This window comes from Neovison vison, chromosome 3, assembly GCF_020171115.1.
Source record: "Neovison vison isolate M4711 chromosome 3, ASM_NN_V1, whole genome shotgun sequence".
NCBI classification, from domain to species: Eukaryota; Metazoa; Chordata; class Mammalia; order Carnivora; family Mustelidae; genus Neogale; species Neogale vison.
Window position 1 is genome coordinate 162,519,108 of NC_058093.1, and position 27,589 is coordinate 162,546,696.

The window sequence follows — 27,589 nt, forward strand, 5'->3', positions numbered from 1 at the left end:
CTTGGAATGTAGGAAAGCCACACTTTTTAATGGAAGCTTGCAGCAAATGTGCCCAGCCTTTGCCCCAGAGGAAGTCATTACATTTGGTATGCAATATTGAAAATGCAGTTCTGGATAAAGGTTGTTATAAGTGTATAAACATGATGGTGAATTCCCCCCTATATATATTACCTGAGCTTGACTCTTTTCTGAAGAAAAGTATTTTTAAAATTTATTCAGTTTATTTTTTGGTTTTTGCATGATTAATGTTTTCTAATTCTTGAGTCAATATGGTCAAGCTACATTTTTCTAGAAAAGATGATTTTAATGAGGTTTTCAAATGTATTATCATTAAGTTATATGAAATATATATTTTTTCATTTCTTCTTCTTCTGTAGTCATATTCTTTTTTCATTCACTAGGCTTGTTTTTTCTTTTTCTTGACTGACCCTGTTAAATTTTTTCCTTGTAGTTGTTTTTTCATACACTCCAAATTCTGATTTTTTCATGATGATTATTTTTGTTCTCTAAGTCATTAGTTTTAGCTTTTTTCTTTGTTAACTACTCTTTTTGATGGATTTTTATAATTTCATTTTGTTTTTCCTTTTTTTTAACAAGCTGAGTTGAATACTTTAGTTTTTTCTTTCTCATTTACAATGAAAAGCAAAAAAAAAAAAAAAAAATGACCACGTAGTCTCTGAATGCGATTTTGCCAGTTTTAATAACTTACACTCTTTGATATTGGTCTTGGCAATGATTTTTAGTATATGAATGCCAAAAGCACATGAAACAAATGCAAAAGTAAACAAATAGGACTACATCAAACTGAAAAGCTTCTCCATAGAAAATAAATAATGAATAAGTTGAAAAGACAGCCTATTAAATGGCAGAAAATATTTGCAAACTTGATCTCTGATAAAGGGTTAATATCAAAAATAGATAAGTAACTCATACAACTCAAAGGCAAAAAAACAAAAATAAAAACAAAAACAAAAAAACAGAAATAATCCACTTAAAAATGGACAAAGAGTCAGAATAGACATTTTTCCAAAAAAGTATACCAATGGACAACAGATAAATGAAAAGGTGCTCAATATTACAAATCATCAGGAAAATAAAATTAGGAGCCGAATGATATATCATCCCTCTTTCTTGTTAGGATGGTATTTATCAAAGACATAAGGAATAACAAGTATTGCTAGGATGTGAAGAGAAGGGAACCCTATATATTGTTGCTAGGAATATAAATTGGTACAACCATATGGAAAACTGTGGAGATTTTTTTAAAAATTAAAAATAGAAACCCATTAATTCAGCAGTCTCACTTCTAGGTATATTTCTGAAGGAGACAGTCAGTATCTAAAAGAGGTATCTGCACTCTTGTGTTCATTGCTGCATCATTCACAGAAGCCAACATATGGAAACAATTTAAGTGTCTGTCAATTTATGAATGGATAAAAAAAAGTTATGGATAGATATATATTCATTCTATATATAATGCAATATTTTTCGGTCATGAGACAGAATGAAATTTTGCCATTTGCAATAAAATAGGTGAACTTAGAAGACATTACACGAAGTAAGCCAGACAAAGAAAGACAAATACTATATGATCTCACTTATTTGTGGAATCTAAAAAAAATAAAACAAAACAAAACAAAAAATGTTGAACTCAGTATAGAATGGTGGTTATCTGGGGCCAGGGCGATGGGTAAAATGGGAGTGATGCTTGTCAAAGGGCACAAACCTTTCATTATAAGATGAGTAAATTCTGGGTATCTAATGTATTGCATGGTAACTATAAGTAGTAATTGTATTGTATGTATACTTGAAAATTTGCTAGGAGAGTGTAGATTGTAAATATTCTTATCCATACACACAAAAAGATAATTACATGAGATGATGGTTGTTTTACTTAACCTGATTGTGGTCATGATTTCACTATGTAAACATATATCAAATTGTCACATTACACATTTTAAATATGTACAGTTTTATTTATCGATTAAACTTCAACAAAGCCAGGGAAAAATAAATTTCTGTTAAAACATTTTGTTTAATTTGCTTGAGATTATCAAGCAGAATCACTGCAACTTTTGTTCCATGGATAATTTATGAACAAATAAATTAAATGAAATGTTTAGTTCAACATGAATTAATTTGTGGGTTTTGCTTTATATATTTCTAGTTCATGTTATTCGGTGCATAGAGACTCAAAATTATTAAATGACAATTTTGATCATATTTTTTAACATATAATGGCAATTTTCTCTTTTGTATTGTTTGAGAGTTAATATCAACACCTGGTCTTTTTGGTAGACTAACCTAATTTTACATTTTATTTTTAAGTATTCTGGCTTATTTTTTAGGTATGCATTTGTGACCATTATAGAGCAATATTTAGGATAATTCTACTTTTGAATCCATTTTGCTTTAGTAGTTTATATAATTAGTTTTATTGGTTCTTGCTTCTGTATTCTTGCCTAATGCTTTCTATGGTGATACTACCTTTCTACTTTTGCCATTATTGCTTTTTTGGCATATTGACTGTTGTGGTTTGATTTTATTGCTTTTAATAACGTAAAGTGGAGACATTCTACTTTTAACTATATCACTGTTTCAAATTTCCATCTAAATGTGCTCATATATTAGTAATGCAGATAAATATTGAAGGATAAAGCTGGTAATATAGGTTCAGGTTATATGATGAAGACCCACTTGAAAAGTTTACACTTAATTTGTAAAGCAGTGGGAGGCATGACGACTATTCCAGGAGTACAGTGTGCTCAGAGATAGGCAAGATAAATTAGACAGCATTATGTAGGACAAACTGAAGTGAAATGAAAACAGGAGTTACAGATATAAGTTACAAGAAAATGCTTTTGTAATTAAAGACAAGTGATGAGACATTGATGGAGCAGGAATGAGGTTTACAGACTTAACAAAGGCTGATGTCAAATTGTATATGATAAACGAAAAAAAGAACAGAATATATAGAGGGAGGTACAATACTGATTGACTAGAAAAATTATGGGGGGCATTTGTAGTATAAAGACCTATTAATGACTGGCTTTGCTGAGAAGAGGATCTATTTTGAATGTGGTAGAAACTATGTAAGTGAAAGTATGTACCTAATCACTATGTGGAGATAGAGTTTGGGAGATGGAGTGGAAATGGATAGAGTAGAAAATCAGTATAGCATTAATAGTTGAAGCCACGGGAGCTCATGAAAGTTATAAAGAAAAGTGTCAGAGAATATCTGAAGACAGAACCTGAGTGTGTAAGTTGTTACATTATTATCTGTCAGAATTTTTATATTCAGCTTAGTGACCACTGGGGCTAAGGCTCTGCAGACTACATTTTTCTTTGTCACATGCCTCTAAGGCTCTGCAAAATATAGGGCACTAGAGGAGGAATGAAAGGATGAAGGAGGAAGAAGTGTGTTCTTTGCTGCTGGCTTCTAGTAGCCTTCCTATCAGCTTTATCCTAGAAATGCATATTCAACTGAAAGCAGCAGTTCGTGTCCATAGCTATGCCTGAATACAACTTGGCTGTTAGAAGAGCATCAGTGATAGAAAGAGTAGTATCAGATTGGTAAAGGCAGGAGATTAAATATAATAGTGAAAGGAGCAAGAACATTGAAAGAAATTGGAAAAGGCAGCTTTAGAATAGTCTTTCAAGAGCTTTGGTAATGAAATAATTTGCATAGTTCTATTATTTTTTTTGCAAATTGCAAGTCCTAGGTATATTTTCTAACAAAAGGGAAAGCGGTCGGATTGAGGGAGAGATTGTATTATATGTTGTATTATGCAGTTTTATTTATTTTTTATTATGTTATATTAGTCACCATATAGTATATCATTAGTTTTTGAAGTATGCAGTTTTATTTAACTGTTCGGTTCCTATTCCAATTGGTGATGCTTTTAAGGGAGAGAACACTGCCTCACTCACAGGAGTACTTCCAGAGTCCATCTGATGTCTAGGACTTAATAAGTACTCAACATTGCTGAGTTGAAGTCCAGATGAAGTGATGTGACTCCTATAAGAGTAACTGGAAGAGTGGGCTTTATATTTTAATTTACTTTGGCAAGGATAAACAAAATTGTTCCTCATTCATTCATTCACTGATTTATCTATTTATTTTGAAGTTGTGTGTCCCGTGTCACAATATGGGTGAGATTCTGAACATCTTAAATGAAAGGTAACATTTGCTCCCAGTTAGCTTCACTGAGCAATGGTGAGGCCCAAATTAAAATACAGTATAGCTTCTTGAATTAAGCGCAGAATTCTCTAGAACCCAGAAAGACGAGTTTGAAGGAAATCTTGGACAGCCTGCAAAGGTGATAAAACAACCAAATAAACAAAAAACTAAGCCTGCAAAGGTGATGAAACAACCAACCAAACAGAAACTAAGTCTTGGAGGGTGGTAATAAGTTAGTCAAGGAAAGAATAGTTCAAGTAGTGAAAACAATAGGTGAAAAGGCAGACAGGTATCAAAAATAAGCATGCATTTAGGGAATGGCATGTAGTTTATTATGTTTGGAGATCAGAGGGAGGGGAAAAGACCACATACTTACTGGTGGGAGCACCATCATGAAAGCTGTGAATGTCACACTAAGGAGTTTAGACTTTATGTGATGAGTAAGTGATCAGAAGAATAATAAAGGTATTACAGCAGCTGAGGAAGAGCCCACTAAAATCAGCAGAGATTTCCACTGCTCTGCTATCCACTTTGGTGTGGTGCTATTGGGCCAGAGTTGGACTGAGACATTTATCCTGTCAGCAGTTAGAGTTGGGAAAGGCCTACAGTGCCTGAACCTGGCTCAGAAGATGCTTCCATAAGAGAGTCTTTTACCCCCAGTATGATGAAGTGAATGTCTCTTTTTCTTAGTATTTCATGATGTATAACAATGGTTGGCAATTATTGATTACATGTAATAAGCTGGAGAATGAGTGTTTTTGGCTGCAGCATTACCAACTAAGAATTTAGTGGTGAGGTTGGAAGAACAAATATTGTTAAAATGTCTATAATACCCAAGGCAGTCGACACATTCAGTGCAATCCTCATCAAAATACCACTAACAGATTTCACAGAACTAAAACAAACAGTCCTAAAATTTGTATAGAACCACAAAAGACCCTGAATAGCCAAAGCAATCTTAAAAAGGAAAAATAAACTTGGAGACATCACAGTTCTGGACTTCAAGCTATGTTATACAGCTATAACAATCAAGACAATATGGTACTGGCAGATACTAAGACCAATGGAACCAAATAGAAAACCCAGAAATGGATCCACAACTATATGATCAACTGATCTTCAACAAAGCAGGAAAGAATATCCAATGGTAAGACAGTTTCTTCTATAAATGATGTTGGGAAAACTGGACAGCAACCTGCAAAAGAATGAAACTGTGAGACACATGGGTGGCTCAATTAGTTGAACATCCAACTCTTCATTTGAGCTCAGGTCATGATCTCAGGATTGTGGGATCAAGCCCCATGTTGGGCTCCAGTCTCTGCATGGAATCTGCTTATCTCCCTCTTCCTCTGCCCCTCTACCCACTCATACACTCAAAATTTCTCTCTCTCAAATAAATAAATCTTAAAAAAAAAAAAGTATGGCACCAGACCCCTTTCATATACCATACACAAAAATAAATTCAAAATGGGTGAAAGACCTAAATGTGAGACAGGAAACCTTCAAAATCCTAGAGAAGAACAAAGGCAGTAGCCTCTTTGACCTCAGCTGTAGCAGCTTCATACTAGAAATGTCTCTGGATACAAGGGAAACAAAAGCTAAAATGAGCTATAGGACTTTGTCAAGATGAAAAGCTTCTATGCTGTGAAGGAAACAATCAACAAAACTAAAAGACAGTCTACAAAATAAAAGATATTGGCAAATGACATATCTGATAAAAGGTTAGTATCAAAAATCCATAAAGAAGTTATTAAACTTAATACCCCCAAAACAAATAATCCAGTTAAGAAATAGGCAGAAGACATGAATAGACATTTTTCCAAAGAAGATATTCAGATGTCCAACAGACACATGAAAAGATGATCAATATCACTCATCATCAGGGAAATACAAATCAAAACCACAATGAGATACCACCTCACACCTGTCACAGTGGCTAACATAGGAACAATAGGTGTTGATGAGGATATGGAGAACATGGAACTCTCTTATATAGTTGGTAGGAATGCAAACTGGCACAGCCACTTTGGAAAACAGTATGGAGTTTCCTCAAAAAGTTAAAAATTAAACTGCCCTATGATCCAGCAATTGCACTAATAGGCATTTACTCAAAGGATACAAAAATACTGATGTTTATAGAAACATTATCAACAATAACCAAATTATTAAAGGAGCCCAAATGTACATTGATCGTTGAATGGATATAGTGGTATCTATATACAGTGGAATATTACACAGCCATCAAAAATAATGAAATCTTTCCATTTGCAATGATAGGGATGGAGTTAGACTGTAATTATACTAAGCAAAATAAGTCAGTCAGAGGAAGACAAGTACTACATGATTTCACTCATATGTAGAACTTAAGAAACAAAACAAAGAGGAAAAATAGGAGAAGGAAAAAAAGAAGGAAGCAAACCATAAGAGATTCTTACCTAGAGAACAAACTGAGGGTTAATAGAGGGGACGTAGGCAGATCATGGGCTAATGGATGGTGACTGTTAAAGAGGGCACTTGTGTTGAGCACTAAATATTATATTTAATATTGAATCACTGAATTTTACTCCTGAATCCAACATTACACTATATGTTAACTAACTAGAATTTAAATAAAATTTAATAAAAAAATGAAAAAAGACAAGGAATTTAATGGTGACAAGGTTTTAGCAAGGTGAAAGGATGAATTAGATACTTTAAGTTTTTATTTTAATTCCAGTTAGTTAACTGGAGTAATATTAGATTCTGTTGTACAGTGTAGAGATTCAGCACTTCTGTGCAACACCTGATGCTTATCACAAGTGCACTCCTTAATCCCCAACACCTATTCAACCCATCATCCCACCCATTTTCCCTCTAGTAATCATCAGTGTATTCTCTCATCAGTCTTTTTCTTGGCTTGCCTCTGTTTCTTTCTCCTTTTCCCCCCATTTCTTAAATTCCACATTATGAGTGAAATCATATGGTATGTCTTTCTCTGACTGACTTCACTTAGAATAATACTCTCTGGCTTCATCCTTGTTGCTGCAAGTGGCAAGAATTCATTTTTTTTATGACTGAGTAATATTCTTGTGTGTGTGTATATGCACCTTCAATGATACATACGTATACATATGTATGTATATATGCATGCACTATATAAAATTATGTATATATGCCAAAAATTTTTCCCCTAAGATCTGGGGTTAGGGTTCAGTTTAGAGCTAGGGTGATGGTATTCTTCTATTATCCTACAGTTCAGAGACCTCTCCAGGGGGATTACTTTAGGATTAGGGAAATATTTAGGGTTAAGGTTAGGTTTAAAGTTAAGGGTTGGTGGTAAAAGGTTAGGAGTTAGAGTTAGGATTAGGTTTAGAGCTAGGGTTAAGAATTCCTGATAATGTTTTTGATTTAATATATGTGGAGCTTAATAACTATTTGGTTAGATACTTAAAAATTTATCCAAATATATATGAAGTTTTTACTTTGACAGCAGAATGGTTAGTGATGTCAGCATTGAAAAATGTAGACTGAGGAATAGGTTGGCAACTGGATTCAATCAAATTTGAGATACCTTTGAAGGAGCTACATGGAGTCCAGTATCCACTAAATGTAAGAATCTGGAACTGAAGGAACAAGAGTTGAACAACGGTATGGTTGTAGAAGCTGTAAGCATATACATTGCATCAGAGACTTCAGGAAATATTTCACAATACTAAGAATATTGAGAAAAAAGGTCAAGACACACTCCTGGTTAGATGATTATGATATGAAAAGTAGCAAGAAAAGAAGAAGCAAAAGGCAGAGAAGTGAGATATGAGAGTTAAAACTTCAGCTCTGGTGCCACTCTAGATGATAACAAAGTCAGAAGGGTGTCCATGGGTATGAATTGTTAATGGGACGTAGAATTGAAGTTAACTAGATTTGAGTAAGTCCATAAACTCTAAGATTAAAATGTTGGATAAGTTATCCAGATAGATACTGGAGTAAAACAGAATGATGGTGGAACACAGGATAGACAGGAAGAGAAGATAGAGACACGTGGGCTGAAGTCTTTCCTTAGTGTGGGAAAATGAATAGAAAATCATTAAATGACAGTGCATTGGGGTGAAAGAAGGCTTATATTCTTTAGGATATAGGATTATGTTCTTTAAGACAAAAGATTGTATTCTTTCTTTAATCATTATAAAACTCAAGGAGTATTTTTACATAAGCATGGAGAAATAATGGTTTGAAGCAATAATAGAGAACTAGGATTATGCTAATTACAACCAGACCCTCTAATATATAGGACCTTGAGAAATTAATATTCTTTAATTCAGGCCTAGATTTAGATAATGTAGACAGTTTTATTCAGTGTTATATAATGAGAATGAAATGCATTCTGAGCTTGTTTACCAATGAATAGCCCTCCCAGAGTCCACTTTGGAAGGATTTAAACTGGGATAATGATTCAGTGCGATTAATAAGTGTATGCTGAGTTCCTACTACATAAAATACACTATTCTAGATGCTGAAGATTATGGGAATAGAACACAGTTTTCAACTCGGAGAAGCATACCAGTTTCACAAAGGAGAGAGAATCATAGCTTTATTTTAATAAGTTTTGCTAACTAGAGAGAATCAAAGAAAGAGACACTTAAAAATATAATCTGTAAATATTTTCAACTTTACTATCCTTACCAATTTTTTTTTCAAAGAAAAAAGTGACTTGCTGAGACCACTAAGACTTGATATGGTATTATTTCTACCTACACCATTAGTAAGGCATCAACAGAGTACATTATATCTTATATAAGTTACTATATACGAAATAATTATATATTAGCATCTATAATCCAGAATTGTTTGAAAGTATCACTTATATAATGGCTTAGCAGTGATGAATAGTATGGTACATTATTTTTTATTTTTGGTTGCACCTATAATTAAAAGAACTTACAATTGTCCTGCCCATTTTCCTTTAAATTGTATGAATTTTACTTCAGTTGTTACCTTCAGGAAGGTCACCTCACCTTGCTTTCAGAAAAAAATGAATTTAATGTTGCATAAATGAGGTAGCTACAGGGTTATAATATTCATAAGGATAGATCTTAGACTAAAGTACTCCACCACAGCCACGATTTTTTTTCAATTACTTAGAGTTTCTAGTCTGTTCCCATTTCTCTAAGCTTTTCAGGGGAGATAGAGATAGAGACAGGAAGATAGACCAGGTGGAGAGGGGAGAGAGGTGAAGATAGAGACTAGCTATCACTCTGTCTTTAGTGAGGTATTGGTGGTTTTCTGTTTTAAGTATCAGCACCATGAACTTTCTCTTAAACTTAGGCGATATTCTGACAAATATCAGAGATGTGACTTGTACATTGTCCTGTGGGGAGCATTGTTAACATTACCCAAATAGCCCTCCCACTGTCTGATTTATCTGCTTTTAGAAAACGTATACCTGACCTCCTGAGGGAGCTGCATATCTCAAATTTGGGTGCCATGATAATAATAACAGTTTGAGAGAAAATGAAATAGGCTATAAAGAGAAAGGAAATGGAATATATAAACTAGTGTACAGTGTCATGTTCATTTTCAGTACTATATAAAATAATGAAAATGTTTTTCGATAACCTTTGTTGATTTTTATAATGTGAAACATCCTTTTTAGAAAAAGACAATGAATGAACAAAACAAAACAAAAACTTAGTAAAAATATTTTTAGCTTTTGGCTCAAATTTGTGCATTGTTTTCCAAAAGTTAGATTAGAATTGAATTCTGAAACAGAGCTTTAAGATAAATGTGTTAATATCCAGTTTTTGCACCTCTTAAGTTGCTCTTTCAGGGTTCAAGTACAAGGATGATCTTGTTGACAAAGCAATTCAGTATGGTAGGCAGGAAAGGTTTTGTTTTTCTAACTTTACAGTTGCATTTGGGGAACTTAAGTATAGAGGCATTAAACAAGACTTTCTCATAATCGCTTAGCATTTAAGTTGCATATCTGGGATTAAAATGGTTACCCTAGTTTCTAGTACTCTTACCCCCAAATATATTGAATCCCTGCCCCTCCCATAAATAGTTTAAAGCAGTAGGATATCATTACTACTTATCACTAGTGCTGGGTAGCCTTACAGTGGTCATTATTCTTTGGGTCCTAAGATAAAATAAGAAAAATTAAAGTCCAGTTGTGCTTACAGTAACTTGAATAATTGTTTTTCTGAAATTGAAAGGTAGAATACAAACAAAACATATCAAGGCTTTTTCTACATGTTCATTAGTAAATGAGTTTTATATTCACCAGGAACGTTTTCCTCAGGCATATAGAACGTAAGTATCTCCCAATTTCAGCTCATTCGTATCACAGTGTCATAACCACTATTTGTGTGATGGGACACAGGCAAGTTGTGTATATTGGAAAGGGGATATTGTTAGGAGTGATGAGGTAAAAGAACACAGCACCATAATTTGCTACCCCACAGTGGGCACACCAAAGCTGGGCAGAGTATAGTGCCCACACAAAGGATGCCCCTGGCTCTGGTGGCCAAGGGAGATTATATTTCTGGGCCCTATGAGCCTGAAACGATTGGAGAAATAGTTCTTGCCAGGCTCCCATCTCTAGGGCACTACACAGACAGCAGACTTGAAACACACCCCCAGCCTGTCTACTTGACCTGGACCTTCAACATGTGGGCTACCACACATCTAGAAGCTATAGAAGTACTCTCAGAGAATGAAGGCCAGCAGATATCATCTTTGAGCTCTTACTTGGCTTCGCTACAGTTCATTAGTACATCCTAGAAAGGAGCTCATACACCCATCTGGAGCTCAGAATTTTGCAACTCTTAATGATGGAACACTTCCAGATCACTTGATCTTGGAGGGCAGCAGGTCTAAATGGTTGTAGTCTTACAGGACTATATATATTTGCATACCTTAAAAGATGCTGCCTGAGAGTATAGATTTCAGTCAGCCAGAAACTAGGTGTTGACTGAGATCTTTACATCTGGAATAGGTCTTGGCACAACTCAACAATGGAACTACCAAGAAAAAGTCAGGCTGCTTAGACAATCACAAAGGTTTAAAGATGACCATGAGCTAGAACAAGGAGAAATGATAAGATTTATCTCCCACACAAGGCCCTCCTGCAAAACTAAGAGAGAGAGCTGTTTTGCCTTATACATAGAAACAAGTAAAACAAGTAAAGAGACTCAAGAAAAATGAGACAGAGGATTTGTTGCATATGAAAGAACAAGATAACCCCCCCAAAAAATCTTAATGAAATGAATATAAGTAATTTATCTGAAAAAGAACTCAAAGTAATGGTCATATAGATGTTCACCAAAATCAGGAGAAGAATGGATGAGAGACACCTTCAACAAAGCAGATAGCAAATACAACAAAATACCAAACAATTCACAGAACTAAAGAATATAATAATTGAACTTAGAAATACACTTTGAGGGTTCAATAGCAGATTAGAAAGGCCGAAGAAAGGATTAGTAAACACTAAGACAGGGCAGGAGGGCTCACCCAAAAAGTGCAGCAAAAAGAGAAAAAAAGAATTAAAAGTCAAGATAACTTAAGGCCCAATTAGATAACATTAAGCAGAATAACATTCACATTATAGGGGTCCCAGAAGGAGAAGATCAAGAGAAAGAGGCAGAAAACTGATTTGAAGAAATAATGCCTAAAAACTTTCCTAATATGGGAATGGAAATAGACTTTCAGATCCAAGAAACCCTGTGTTCTGAACAAAGGATTTATGGCAGCCGTACCTCTCAATTTTGAAGGAGAAGAATACATTGTTGATATTATAAAAATGTAATAGAAACAAAAAGAAGAAAAGGGGAAATGTGCACATAGATGAGGGCAATAATAACCAGTAAAAGAGAATAAGACACAATCACATCAGATTGGATACTTAAAACATCCAACCTTGGGGTGCCTGGGTGGCTCATTTGTTAAGTGTCTGCCTTCGGCTCAGGTCATGATCCCAGGGTCCTCTCTTACTGCCTCTGTGTGTGTGTGTGTGTGTGTGTGTGTGTGAAATAAATAAATAAAAACTTAAAAAAAAAAATCCAACCTCATCAGCCAGGTAGGAGTCCTGATTAAGAGATCTGGGTGGGGTATTCTTCCCTGAAGTGAGACTTCCAACTGACCATCTCCATAAGGGCCTTATTTATAAGGCAAATGACAGGGTCTGAAGTTAAACATTTGTTTGCCTACATGTGGTTTGTAGTGAGCTGCATTCCTTTGTAATCTTTACATATTCAAGGAGTGCGGGCCAAGTGTGCTTGCCTCCCCTCTCAGATTCCATTCTGGGGGTTGAGCCCAACCTGGAGCTGGGGGGATCTAAGGCGAGATTTATAGCTCTTGGAATCCAGACCAAAAGAGCTAATTCTGAGCTGAAGGCCAGCAAAGGTCAGCTAATAAGTTTCCCATGGTTACTTGTGCAGTACAAGTCTGACAAATAATATTCTTTAGCCTGCCTGTATAAGTGCAGGTCAGGGTGATTGGTGATGCAGGACAAAGCACAGAAACCTCTCTCCGTACGATACATCCTAAGAGTTCTGGACAAGAAGAACTCAAAGACACCCATGCTAAGACACATTATAATTAAAATGTTCAAAGTTAAGAATAAAAAAATTATCTTAGCAAGAGAGGGGTGCCTGGCTGGCTCAGTTGGTAGAGCATGCAAATCTTGATCTTGGGATTGTGGGTTCCACCCCGACATTAGGTATAGAAATTACTTTAAAAAATAAAATCTTGAAAAGACAAAGCAGCAAGAGAAAGCCAACTTGTTATAAACAAGGGAAAACCCATAAAAAGCTCTCAGCAGTTTTATCAGCAGAAAATTTGCAGGCCAGAAGAGAGTGGCATGATGTATTCAAAGTGCTGGAATGAAAAAAATTCCAGCCAGTAATAGTCAAAGTAATCTACAGATTCAGTGTAGTCCCTATCAAAATTCCAATGGCATTTTTTATAGAACAATTCTAAAATTTCTTTGGAAACAAAAGCTTCTGAATAGCCAAAGCAATCCTGAGAAAGAACAAAGCTGGGGGCAATCCCTGATTTTAAACTGTATTACAAAGCTATAGTATAAAAACAGGCATGTAGATTAATATAATAGAATAGAAAGCCCCCAAATAAACCCCCATATATACAAAAGAGGCAAGAATATGCAACAGGGAAAGAAATTCTCTTAAATAGATAGTGTTGGGAAAACTGGGCTGGACAGCCACCTGTAAAAGATTAAAACTGGATCAATGTCTTACACCACTTATAAAAATTAACTCAAAATGGATTGAAGACTTGAATGTAAGGCCAGAATTCATAAAACTTCTAGACAAAAACATAGGTGGTAAGCTCCTTGACATTGGTCTTAGCAATATCTTTTTTGGGTATGATTTCAGAACCAATGGCAACTGGAGCAAAAATAACAAATGGAACTATATCAAACTTAAACTCTTCTCCATAGTGAAGGAAACAAAATAAAAGAACACCTACTGAATGGGAGAAGATATTTGCACATCATATATCCAATAAGAGGTCAATATTCAAAATATATAAATAACTCCTATAACTCAATAGCAAAAAAAAAACAGTCCAACTAAAAATGGGCAGGGGACATGAATACATACTTTTCCAAAGAAGACATCAGATGGCTAACAGACATATGAAAAGATGTTCAAGATCACTGATCATCAGGGAAAAGCAAATCAAAGCCATGGTGAGATACCACCTCATACCTGTCAGAATGGCTATTATCAAAAAGACAAAATAGAACATGTTGGTATGTGGAGGCTGTGGAGAAAAGGGAATCTGTGACTTTTGGTAGGAATGAAAATTGGTGTAGTCACTATGGAAAACTGTCTAGAGTTTCCTCAAAAATTAATAGTAGAATATCATATATTATCCAGCAATTTCATTTCTGGGTAGTTAGCCAAAGAAAATTAAAATACTAATTTGAAATGATACATGCACCCTTATTGCAACATTTCTTACAATACCCAAAATATGAAAAAAAACCCAAATGTCTTTCAGTGAATGAATGGTTTTAAAAGACATGTTATCTTGCTGTTGTAACAGCATGGGTGGACCTTGAGTATTATAAGTGAAATAAGTTATAGAAAGATGTATCATATGGTTGCACTTATATCTGGAATCTAAACAAAACAAAACAAAAAACAAATGAACAACCAGAACTCATAGATACAGAGAACAGATTTGTGGTTGCCAGAAGGAAAGGATGTTGGGCAGTGAGCAAAATGGGTAAAGGACATCAAAAGCTACAAACCCACACTTTAACTCTTGGGATGAAATGTACAGCATGGATACTGTAGTCAATAATATTGTATTGCAAATTTGGAAGTTGCTAAGAAAATAAATCAAAAGTTCTTATCACAAGAAAAACAACGTTCAAGCTTGTATGGTGACAGTTGGTAAATAGATAATATGGTGATCATTTTGAAATGTATTTAAATATAAAATCATTATGTTGCATGCCTAAAGTTAATATAATTTATCTCAATTATACTTCAGTAAAATAACTCCCTTGATTCAGAAATAAAATAGAACAGGTTCATTTGTTCAAAATAAAACAAAAAATATATAAGGATATTTGAGTAAGGGCACATAACAAATAAATGTAATTCCACTAAAAATTCATGGTCATTGCTCCCAAGTGAGCTCTCAACACTCATTCTCTAACCATAGACCTACTTACTGGTCTTTCTGCTGATGCAACCAGAGTTCTTTTATCTGTAATAAAAAGAATGAAGTACTGACACATGCTCCAACATGGATAAGCCTTGGAAATGTCATGCTAAGTAAATATCACAAAGGACCACATGTTGTATGATTACATTTATATGAAATATCCAGAATAGGCAAATCTATAGAAACAGGGAGTAGATTACTGGTTGTATAGAGCTGGGAGGTAGGATTGTCTTGGGAGGATGGGAATCCAGTTATGTTTTTGGAGTGGGTAATGAAAATATTCTAAAAACTAATTGTGATGATGGATGGATGCAAAACTCTGTAAATACACTACAAGCCACTGAATCATCCATTTTAAAAAATGGTGGATTGTATGGCACATAAAATATATCTCAATAAGATCTTAAAAAAAAAAGTTAATTACAAATCATGCTTCTGATTCTCATGGTACAACTATTCGGTATACATAAAACCAAAACATGCCAATAATTTGGCCAAAACAGAATGCACAAAGTCCATATCAATTTATACAATTTTTGTACATTTAGCTAGGTAACACTCCCTATATACTATCCTGTTATTTAAACACCAAGATATAAAGCTAACCACTATTAATACATTTTATGTTAAATAGTAAGGAAAATGCATAGGGAAGGAAAAAGGTGTGTGTGTGTGTGTGTGTGTACATATATGTAAAATAAATATATATACACATATAATTACAAATATTCATATAAAAACAAAGAAGAAATCATTAAAATTACTGTAGTCCTTGTTTCTGCAATGTGATCGTAGTTGGTATTTATAACTTTGTTCTTCTGCTACTTATATTCTTTCCCTCAGGAACCACCCCACACCACCTTGTGTTTCCTTGTTTCCTGGGATGACTCAAATGCTTGTTTCTGTAGGATTTGTATCATTAGCTGTTCTGCCCTTGTTGGTTGTAATTTTCCCCTTACTTTTATCACAGGACATAGAAGTACTTAGTGACACCGCAAGGAAACTCCTCCATCCTGTGTACCCGTCTTTGTTCACATTGTGTAATGGCCATGTGGCTTCCTTTTGCAAGTCATGATAATTATCCTGACCAGTCTTTGCTTGTTGATTCACTGGCATGAAGATTTCAACCTGACCACATGAAGTTTCAACTTCCATTTAACAGAACCATTATTGTATTCTCTGGGAAATCATTTCTCTTATTTCCACCTCTTAATACTTGTACATTGTATTTTTTTTATTACTATCATAACAAACTACCACAAAGATGCTTAAAATAGCATCCATTTATTTTCTTGCAGTTATGTAGACAAAATGTCTGGCAGATTCTGCTGATATCAAGGCAGGATAGCATTCTTGACCGGAGACTCCGAGGAAAAATCTACCTCCAAGCTCATTCAGTTTGTGTTTTGTTGGGAGTGAATTCAGTTATCTTGTGATTGTAAGACTGAAGTCTTCAGTTGCTGGCTATCAGCTGAGGTGCCTTTTAGATCTTAGAGGCCTCGTTCTGGTCCTTGCACATGGCTCTCAGCTCAGAACAAGCAGGTGGGCCAAATCCTTTTCACCTTTGGAATCTCTCTGACCTCCACTTCCGACTCATCACTCCTGCTTTCCTTTTCTACCTTCTGCTACTTTTAAAGTTTCGTGTGATTACCTTGGACTTGCTTGGGCAATCCAGGATAATCTACCTATTAAGGGCAGATGATTAGTATCCTGAACTCCATTTGCAGAATCCTTTCTCAAGTACCCAGATTAGTGTTTGATTGAGTAACTAGGAGATGAAAATATTGTAGAAATATCTTCAAAATTTTGTGTACTCTGGCCATGAATCCTGTAGCATATATTGATTGCTGATTTAGACCATATACTATGTCCTGGAAGACATTACCCCATCCTGCATGATACTTACACTCCACCGGTACCTGAATCCACCATTTTATTACCTTTTCTTTGTGGGTTTAGTGCCATTATTAAGTTCCTGCCACTTCAATATGCCTTCATCCCCAATAAATTCAGATAGTTGATTTTGGTTGCAGTATTTTCCTTGGTGTTCTGGCTTACCAGTGGTTACCAGGACTAACCACTCCAGAACTTTTTTAAAACGTTGACATTTTCTTCTCCACCATAATTCTCAAAACCTGGGGAAGGGAGTATCTTTTGGACCCTCCCAGAGAACATAGGTAGAGATTGATAAGTAGGTCCCACATAGTAAATTTACTCTAAGAGACTGACTACCCTTCTCAGTATTCCAAGGGAGTTATGGCATTCAGCTTTATTTTGTTTAGGCCAAATTTAAGTCCTATTTTTAGTTGACCCGCCTGAGTTTCCTTCATCTACTCAAGCTAACACTTTGAATTCAGAACTTCTCATCAGTGCAACTGTGTAAATAAATTTGACCTGATCCAACCGGTTTTTTTCCACCTTGATCTAATACCTGTGGAATACATTCCTCTGTATGTTCCTCATGTGTTTGTTTATAGTATTGGCAAAATTTTACAATCATTCTGATGTTAGCAGTACATACTCACAGGTCATACTTTGTATCTGATTTCTGAGTGAACCCAGAACTTGAATCTGGTTTTAATACTAAAAGCAATCAGCTATTTTGGAGGTGGGTCTTAAAGACATTACCATTCCTTTGAAAGGCATTGATATTAAGTGAGGTCATTACACGTTCTTCATATAAGAGGAAAGTAACCCCTTTGGACAGGAGAGGAAGGACTGCTTCCTTTGACAAAGGAAGCTGCTAGAGAAGATAAGCTAAATGTGGAGAGGAAGAGAAGCTGTTATCTATCACTTTTTCCATTGCTCTTTCCATCCTCTTTCCATCTGGCTACAGCAGCCTTCTAAAAGTTATGGTCAGGGGCACCTGGATGGCTAAGTCGGTCAAGCATCTGACTCTTGTTTTTGGCAAAAGCCGTGATCTCATGATTGAGATTGAGCCCTGTGTCAGGCTCTGCACTCAGCGGGGAGTCTGCTTGGGGATTCTCTCCCTCTATCCCTCTCTCTCTTAAATCTTAAGATAAATCTTTAAAAAAAATCTTAAATCTTAAGATAAATCTTAAAAAACAAAAGTTTATGGTCAGTACTTCACTTCCACCTTCCAAATCTGTCACCCATTCTTTCAGTCACTCCTAACCTGGAGTTATGCAGGGAAGAGAGTTCTGGGAAATGGTTTCCAATTTAATAAAACTGAAAATAACATAGTCCAGTAGAAAGTTCAGATCTTTAGGCTCCGAGCAGTTTTTCTCCTTCATAGACAAGGTAGATTCACTTTTCATTTTGAGAGTTTGCTGAAAGATAAAACAATGATCTCAGTACCCCATGGTGGAGCTGAGCATGGAAACGGAGGGAGAGGTTTTCTACTTGATGAAGCAGCATGTAGATCTGTAGTCTTTAATTGCCACTATGCTCTGGTTTCTGTTTAAGTTTTTAGTGGAATTAGAACATTGGTACTTAAAAAAAATCTCTGATCATGTTTGGTCACTACACCGGTAAGAAAATGCTGCCTCAGATTGCTGACACACATGTGATGGGAAGTGAGGTGACCTACATCTCTGGACTATAGTCAGAGAAGTGGGCTCGGGTTGGCTGTCACTATACATGACGACTGAGTTGAAATTCAGTGAAATTAATTAAATGAAAACGGGTTGTTATTTAAGATTAAAATAGCCAGCCAAAAATATGGATGTATCTGCTCTTTTACTTTGTCTAAGCAAACTCTTTTGATTGAAAATCAGGATAATTCCTTACGGGAAAATAGGGTGATATGTAATTCTAAACATTGAAGTTTTACTGTGTACATGTGAATGTGAGTGCACTAAGCATTTGGAAATAGGTTTCATCAAATACAATGGATGCATTTAGCCTAAACTTAGTACAGTGCTTGGCACATAGTAGGGCATCAATAAATTCTTGTTAGAGGCATGACTGAATATGTAAAAGATGGAATCATTGTGGAAGGTCAAAGAGGGCCTATAATCCTGGATTATTTTGTTGTTGTTCTTGTTATTTTTGCTTTTGTTATCAGTGTTGGTATTGGCACTAGCAGCAGTGGTTTTATTCTTTCAGACTATACTCGCTTTTTCTGTCCAGGGATAGTCATTCTGGTGAACCATCATGGCAGGAAAATAAAGTTGGACACTACTGATTTAAAGATATTTTAAGATGATAATTTCTATGCAAACTTATCCTCAGAATTCACAATATATAGCCCACTAAGCTCTCACTCTTCTTCATTCAAAATTTTCCTTAAATTAAATGATTACTGATTCAGAACTTCTCCCTGTACTAAGTATATCTAAATTACTCCTTGTTGGAAAATTTGTAGTGAGATTTATTATAATTTATGAGTCTTTTCTATATTTGTCTACTGGGATCTCCCTTTGTAATAACTTTCCATTTTTGGCTTTATTATGATTTTCAAAAGTAGTTTTGTTTGTTTGTCTTTACTTCTAAGGGAGAGGTTATTTCCCTACAGACTATAGTTTTATACTGTAGCTAGTATAAGTCAGATAGTAGAAAAAAAAATCACATGTTTTGGAATATAGTATTTTGGAATGCTTATTTATTTTCATGCTTGCAAAGATTCAGATCAGTACAATATACTCTAACCCCTCTTATCCATATTCTTTACTACGTTCCCTTATTTGTCATAGATGTCTTTGCTTATTTGTTCTTTTAAGCAAGACTTTTCATATTACACTGCTTACTCTGGAAGAAATTGGGGTTTTCCCTGCTCATTCATCCTTGCAGGTTTCCCTTTGTTTTTCCCACTCTCCTCTTCCTACAGTGACTGTGATAGAGGATGAGCAAATCACTGTTTCTCAACTCCCTCTCATATGATTTCTTCAAGCCATAGTGTGCCTCTCTGGCAAGGAGGGGGCTCAGAAGTCATACATCCTGAACATTTATCCCAGAAGATTTAGTGGGTATCTTTACAAGGTTCCTCTTGTCTTAATTTAGGGAGAAAAGACTGTGTCCAGCTTTTGGTTGGGTTTTTGCAGTTTCATGTAGATGCAAATCAACCTTTCTGTTCTGCCTCACTTGAGTGCAACTACTTACAAGAGGCAGTAACATGCAGTGACCTGATTTCATTAAGTAACTCTGAGCAGGTTAAGTAAACCTGAATGATGGCCACACTACTCCTGAATAGAATTTTTTTGTTTGTTTGTAATATTTGATGCTAATAACTATACATATCTTCCATCATTTGTTTAGTAAACTATAAAATAATGTATTATTACAGAATATACTGATTGTATATAGTTCATCTATATTAGAAATGTAAATGGAAGCTCTTGATTTCATGAGACAGAATCATTTATAATTCTGAGTCTTTGAAAATGCATACCCCCTCAAAGAAAATGATAGAGATTAGTATTTGAAGAAAGACACATGGAACTCCTTGTTCCATTTCTATTTTAAAGTTACCACATTCTTCACTCTCTGATTAGTGCATAATGGTATTAATGGAAGTAATGTATATATATTCATTCAATTGGCTTCTTATCCAATCTCTTGTTGTTTCTTCACTGCTTTCATAGAATTATTGATTCTTTGGTTATTCATCATATTTAAAACATTTAGTCATAGCTTTTGGTTCCATGTAAGTAGTCACCTTTGTTTATTTTCTGAATAACACTTTCACTTTGTAAAGCAAATTTTATTGTATTTCATAATTAGATAACAATGGTATTGTAAAGTTAGCATATCATTAGTATTCTTTTCAAATTGATACCTACTAATATCATCTACATGAACAAAAGAGAATAATTCTAAACATATTCCATGCTCGTGCACAAGTCATTGGCATTTGTGACAGGCTGAAAAGATATAATATACACTGAAAATGAATCTAAATATTTTATTTCCTTCTTGTTTGAAATCGAAACCCACAAATCAAACTTAAGCTGAGAATAACTTATTTCTGCTAGTTATAATTAAAGCTACAGAAATATTAATAAGCATAGTGGTTCTAGATTAGAATAAAAATAGAGAACAGATAATTCTTTATTTTAAACTGAATTACTTTAATAAAAAATTACATGGCACATGTTAATACAAAAAAAGTGATTTTTCATTAAAAATTCATAACAAGTTATGTTACTTCCTAAAGGCTACCTGAACACATCATGAAAATTCTATAGATCAGGGTGCAATGAAGTAAGAGTGAGTAATAACCACTGACTAGAGAAACTTGTAGAATAAATCTATTTAATTGCATATTTAAGATGAGTTTCGCTTCTGTGTTGGGGGAGCAGAGCTGAATGCCCTATCACAAACCCAATAGTGCCAGTGTCAGTGAGCTGTGTGAGTTGTCTCTATGGGTTGTAAATTGGATCCCCTCAGTGACCAGTTAATGTTTTCTGTATTTACGGCAGTATTTCTGTTTTTCACAGCCACCAGGGCACTTTGGCAACATAAAAATTTAAAAATAATTTTTAGCAATCATACCGTGCCAATTTTTTATAGTTAAAGGGGCTCATTTAAATTGGAAAACCTGCTAGTCTGAAATTTTCATCTGAAGGATTACCACCAGCCAGAGCTACTTGTCTGATGAGGGTTTCACATGGCTTATCTAATGTGAAATCTCCATGTGGTATATAGTTTCATTAAACGGTGATCAAGAATACATTAGTTCAAAACAAGAAAAGGCAATGGAGCTTAATCCGCCAGGCATCTTGGCGCAACAACTTTAAAAGAGTTATTGAAGTGAAACAATTTGAGAATTAAAAGTCTTCCACTTATACAAGACTCCTGTCAAAAGCCTAAAAGTCAGCCTTTCCTTTTTCTGTTTTCTGTTTGTATACTGAAGGAAAAAAAAATGCCCCTGAAACAGTATTTTGAATGTTATAGAGGCAATAAAATGTATATATCAGTGAAATAACCTAATCCATTAAAAAATGGATTTATCAAGATAGAAAAATAAAGTGGCTGGTAGATAATGCAGAAATAAATAGAAATGAATTCTTTAGAGAAAAAAATATGAGAAATAAGTGTTTGTATGATGTAATATAAACTGGAATTTGTATGGCTTATATTTGAGTTTTGAAAACAATAGTATTAGCTTTTCCAATTTGAGAATTATTAAACCAAATGTTCACATTACAAATGTGAAGAGGCATTAGTATATATTTATATATATTACATTTTAATGTATAGAAATTCTCAAATGATCTTAGAATTATACATTTTAATATACTACAATAATATACAATAGAATAACTATTTAAACTAATATTTATAAAATTAATTTGATATGTAGTGTTGACACTTACAGTGAGAGACTTTACGCATACATTCCTGTGATCTAACTAATCATTTTCATCCATTAACAGTTAATGAAAAATGTATTAGCTTATGTCAGGAAATCTCAAAGCTCCAAAGATTTGAAAGATTTCCAGTGTGCTTTAGCACAAGGTATAAAAGTAATATTTTAAAAGTGTTACTTCAAATATATTTTAATAAAGATTTTGAAATTTGTTATATTGGACTGCTCTTAAAAAGACAAATTTATAATTTGATCTTTAAAATTTTCATTTTATTGTAGTACTTTATAAATATTACAATAATTTGAATATAAAATATTGGCTTCTGGAAATATCTATCCCTAAATAGGTATTTTTCTACTTGTTATTCAGCTTGGATTTAAAGATACTATAAAGTGCATACTTCCCTACATTTCTCCACCAGTGTATTTCAACCTTAATCTTGAAAGAACTGTGTCTAATGGTGTAAAGATATTTCAGGTTATGTGTTATTTAATCTGAGTTCTCATGTGAAAAGTGATATATTCCATGATAAAACAGAGTTATAAACATATTTAAAAATCTCAAACAGTGTCAGCTATTTTGCTTTTTTCTTTTTTTCTTCTAAGTCCCACTGACACAAACCCCCAAATTTTGTGCCTTTTTTTACTTCTTTGACATATAAACTTCAAATTTTGAACATTTTTATAGTAGTATCAGGTGCTGTAAATATAATGTCCCCTTCTTATCTGGTGTGGTATTTGCCATGAAGGAATATTACAGCTTAGGGATTTCATGAGTAGTCACTTCTTTTTCATGATATGTCATTTACATTTTATGTTTTTCTATTTTGTTGTTGGGTAGCCTTTCAAAGAAATTAATAAAGTTCATGTAGTTGGCAATAAGTATAGCAACACAGAATTTAGGCACTCCCTAAATTCAATCAGAGTTTAGATAAAACACAGACTACATTAATGTATGGGCGCTGTTATAACCTCTATTAATATAGTTGAAAGCCGTCAGGCACCAGTGATTCTCAGAAACATAAAAAAGTTTGTATTAAAAATCACTGAACAGTACAAAAATGGGAACAATACATATAAATTAAATTCAACGCTCAACTTTATAAAACACCTTTCTTTATAAAAGATGGCCTGTGTTTGCATGCATTTCATTTTGCAGTAAATATAAGGTTTTAACAGAGTGTTCAGATGCTTAGCACTCTTTCTGTGATTTTTCTCTTTATATTAAAAGAATACGGATTTTTACCCTAAACACTAATGTACTTTTATTTTCATAGTGTTAGGGGCCCTTTTAAAGGAAGTTAGTAATAAGAATGGCAATATTTACTGTTGTCTGCATTTGAGTGGTTCACAGCTGAGCACTCCTCCTGTGTATTCAGAGACAAATGGCAATCACTTTATCATTTATCTTATGACAAATAGCAGATTCAGCCATAAACTGCTGGCCGTAGCAAACTTACAGGATGAAGTTCTTTATTGTTTATGGTTTGTGGGTTGATGTATTCATGCCTTGTTTATTTGTGAAATGAACAAAAATCAGTAAGCAGGCATGAACAGAAATTTGGCCACGCAATCAATTGTACTTTTTTTCCTCCAGTCTTCCAAGGACCTTACAAGGAAATTCGCTGAACTAGGTCTAAGCTGTAAGCTGCCTTTAGAAAAAAAAAGTCATTAGAGGATGCACCAAATTGTGACATTATGCCCTTAAGCCAAAATAACACTGAATGGAGTTCCTACCTCGCATTAACCTCCTGAATAAGGGTCTTAAATTTGATAGCAAGCTATTGTCATAGACAAGTGGCATTGGCCAACAGTAGAAGGAAATTACCCCTCTATACTCTCACAATTTAAACAATACATTAAAGTTTTCACTCTGTTTCGTACAGTTAAAAGAAATTTGCAAGTCAACTGCGTACCAAAATATAAATTGTACCTAACTACTTAGATCAACTGCATTATGACTTCACATATGCTTAAGAGTATTATTAGTTTAGCTTATGTAATTGATATATAAGGAAAAATTGAAGTAGATCACAGTCTGTGATACATGTTTGAGATTGAAATGCATAATTCTGGGTGATAACAATAGTGCCTTAAAAATATCCTAGCAATACAATAGACAAAAGGTGTAATTTCTAATTTTAAATCTGTTATTCAAACTGACTTGAGAACTTAGTATGACTGAGTAGATTATATTTTATTATTAGCGTAGCTTTTTTAAGTTGTTCTGATACATTATACTGGGATCTAATTAAATGTATAGAAATTACTGATCTGTTGAGTTAGTGAAAAATTACATATCATCATAATGCAGTTAATGATATAGGAAAATTTTCTTCTTTCTTTAAGAATAAAGGAAAATAAAGAAAGTTTTTGTTACATTTGAATATGAAAAAATAAAATACCTGTGTAAGATATGGAATAAAGTTTTTGTATCTAGATCGTTGGTAGCAAATCAGCATGCAGTAATACTTAAAAGATTTTACTAGTTTTCAAAACTCAATTTGGAAAAGGTGATGTTTTAAGGTAAAATAGTGTACTCAATGAAATTTTAATGTAAATTTTTTGGTTATATTCTTAAATGTTTTGTGTAAAAGTCATTTGATACATAGTCTGAGACAAAAGTAATAGAATTGACTGATTTGAATAGTCTCTAAGCAAAGGTCTGTAAGTCCTGTAGTTTGGTGTTATAAAGGACAAGTATTTGTATATATTTATCATTTACATCCTGAAAATCTCTGCCAGAAGAACTAACCAAAAATAAATAAATTTAAAAAAAAACAAAATCTGTCCAGTTAATGTCCATGAAATGCATAGACTAGTGGTGTTAAAACTAATATTCTGAAAGGAAACTGAAGTTAGAGGTCCAGAAAAAGCTATTATGCAGCTCTAAGATTTGCATATGCTATCTGCTTGGCTCATCAGAGGTGAATGATAGTTTCCACTGCACTTAGTTACAAGCCAATCTAGATGCAGTTATTTGCATAAACAATTTGATTGGTAAACATTGCTCTATACTTCTGTGTTGAAAACTTTTGGGGGAATAGAGACTATTTTGTTGTTTTTTTTTATTAAACCATACCTGGGATATATTTCCTTTGTGTTATAACAGAAAATAGGAGACAAAGTAGTAGGATATCCTGATGAAATTTTATGAAGCAAATAATGCCAACATGGAGACAAAGCATAGTTGGTTATTATTATTATTATTTTAATTAAGACTAATAAAATTATTCATTGAAATTACCTTGAAAAAAGATAATTCATCAATGAACCTAGACCCATAATGCAAACCACTAACATTTGAATAAAATTTCGTGCTCTTTTCCCTCTATATCCTTGTTTTTACAAAGCTGCAATGATTATGTACTTACAATTTTATACATTTTTTTCACTCAGCAGTAGGTAATTTTCCATGCTGCTGTGTATTTCTTAAAACAATTTTTGTTTAACTCTTTAGTATTTCGTCAAGTGATATATTCATTAACCACCCCTTGAATGACTAACCTGTGCCAGACATTGTGTTGAAACTTGAATATGAACTATTTAAGACTATGTCTCTGACTACCTTGAGCTTATGGTCTGGACAGAGGAGGGTTTCACCAAGATTACTTTGAGCTAATTTTTTCTTTTTTTTTCTTTTTAGAGCAGGGAGGGGCGGACATAGAGGGAGAGAGGCAAATCCCAAGCAGGATCCACCCCAGCACGGAGCCTGAGGAGGGGCTCCATCCCACAACTCTGAGATCATAACCTGAGTGGAAATCAAGAGTCAGATGCTTAACTGAATGAGCCAACCAGATGCCCTGAGCTAAATTTTGATCTACAATTTAGTAGGTGGGAACTACCCATGTAAAAACAGTGTATGCTAGAAAGTTGAATAGTATTTATCTACAGTTAAAAAACAGGAAACTGTTGAAAACGGGATGTATTCCTGACTAGATCAGGTCAGCAAAGGTGAAAGTTGTATATGGCAGTGGGGAGGGAGACTATAGAGAATGGACCTGCAGATAGCACTGTGAGCTCTGTTTAAACATTATCCTGTAAGAAAAGGGAAACCAGTGAAAGGCTTTAAGGTGCTAATGAGTATAATAGCTGTGACTTTTTATCAAGAGGCTGACTTGGGTAGCAGTATGAAGATTGGTTTGTGGCAGGGAAAAATTTGGAGGCAGAAATCCAGGGATGGAGGTGCGTAAACTAAACAATTTTAAAGTGATGAAGATTTCAAGAGAACTGAAAATGGGGATTAAAAAAAAGAAGAGAGAAAGAAATTTTGGAGGAAAAATTCATGGAACATGGTGAAATCTTGGCTACTAGGGGCCAGTAGGAAAGTAGATCTCTGACTTCCAGCTTGTGAAAGTATGTAAGTGACAGTATTTTTAACCAAGAGCAAAGAAAAAGGAAGAGGAGGTATGAGGAGAGGGGATCATGAGTTCAGTTTTGAAAATATTGAGCTTAGGTTGCCTGTCCCATCCAAAAGGAGATGTAAGATGTTGATACACATCTCTGGATCCTAGCAGCAAGAATTGTGCTGGAGTTTGGGGAAGCATCTGGGAATGTGTTGTTGAAATGTCAACAGGTGCAGTGAGAGGTAAGAGCAAGTAGCTAAGAATGTGTACTAAATGGGGAGCACTAATATTTCATGAGAACATGAGAATTTTATGAGCATGAATATTCAGAAAACCGTATGAGAAGTTGTGACCAAAGAGATTGAAAAAAAAAAAAAAAACAACTAAGAATCAAGTAATATTAAAGAGCATCAACAAATGGTTTCAACAGCAAAGAGGTAGTCAAATATATCAAATATTGCATAAAAGTAAAAGAAACTAGAGCTAAATTAATAGATCATAGCTCCTTTAATAAGTTCAATGGATTGGAGGAGGCAGAAGCCAATTTCAACGGGCTGAAGGATAAGTAGAAAGTGAAAAGTAAAAAAGTTCAGTGTAGATTATTCTTTCAAAAACATAGATTATATCAGAGAATGGTAAATTAGTTAATAGACAAAAATAGTGTAAAGTTGAAGAAAATTTTTTTAGCGGTAGGCTTTTGAGCATAATTATTTGCTGAAAAGGAAAAACTAATAGAAGAAAAATTGTTAATGTTCTTTATAAAAGTGAAGCTGAGGATTCACAAGGCAATTTCCCAAGGATGGGGAGTGGATTTAAAACACAGAGCCCTAGTGGCAGCCCTAGTCCTAGAGAGAATGGCCATCTTCCCTGAGAGAGGAAGAGGGATGTGAAAGCAGGTAAGTCTTTGAGTGAGTGAGTTTGATCCTTAAACTAAAAAGAAAATATTATAGGGTGTGGGCAGAGGTTTATGAAGAGATTTAGTATTGAAAAATTTAAGCAGAGACGTAGCTGGCTAAGGATATTGAGCAATTATTAAGCAAACAGATTCACTTAGAGAACTTACATCTGTAATGGTAGCAGCAGGAGATTTTTGTGTCATTTATCAGCTCAAATTTG

The 27,589-nt window shown here is 34.3% G+C and overlaps 1 protein-coding gene across 1 annotated transcript in view; it reads left to right on the forward strand.

Annotated features, from left to right (window-relative positions):
- Window positions 1-27,589, forward strand: part of CCDC178 (coiled-coil domain containing 178) — a 433,088-nt gene that overhangs the window by 166,499 nt on the left and 239,000 nt on the right. The window lies entirely within an intron of this gene.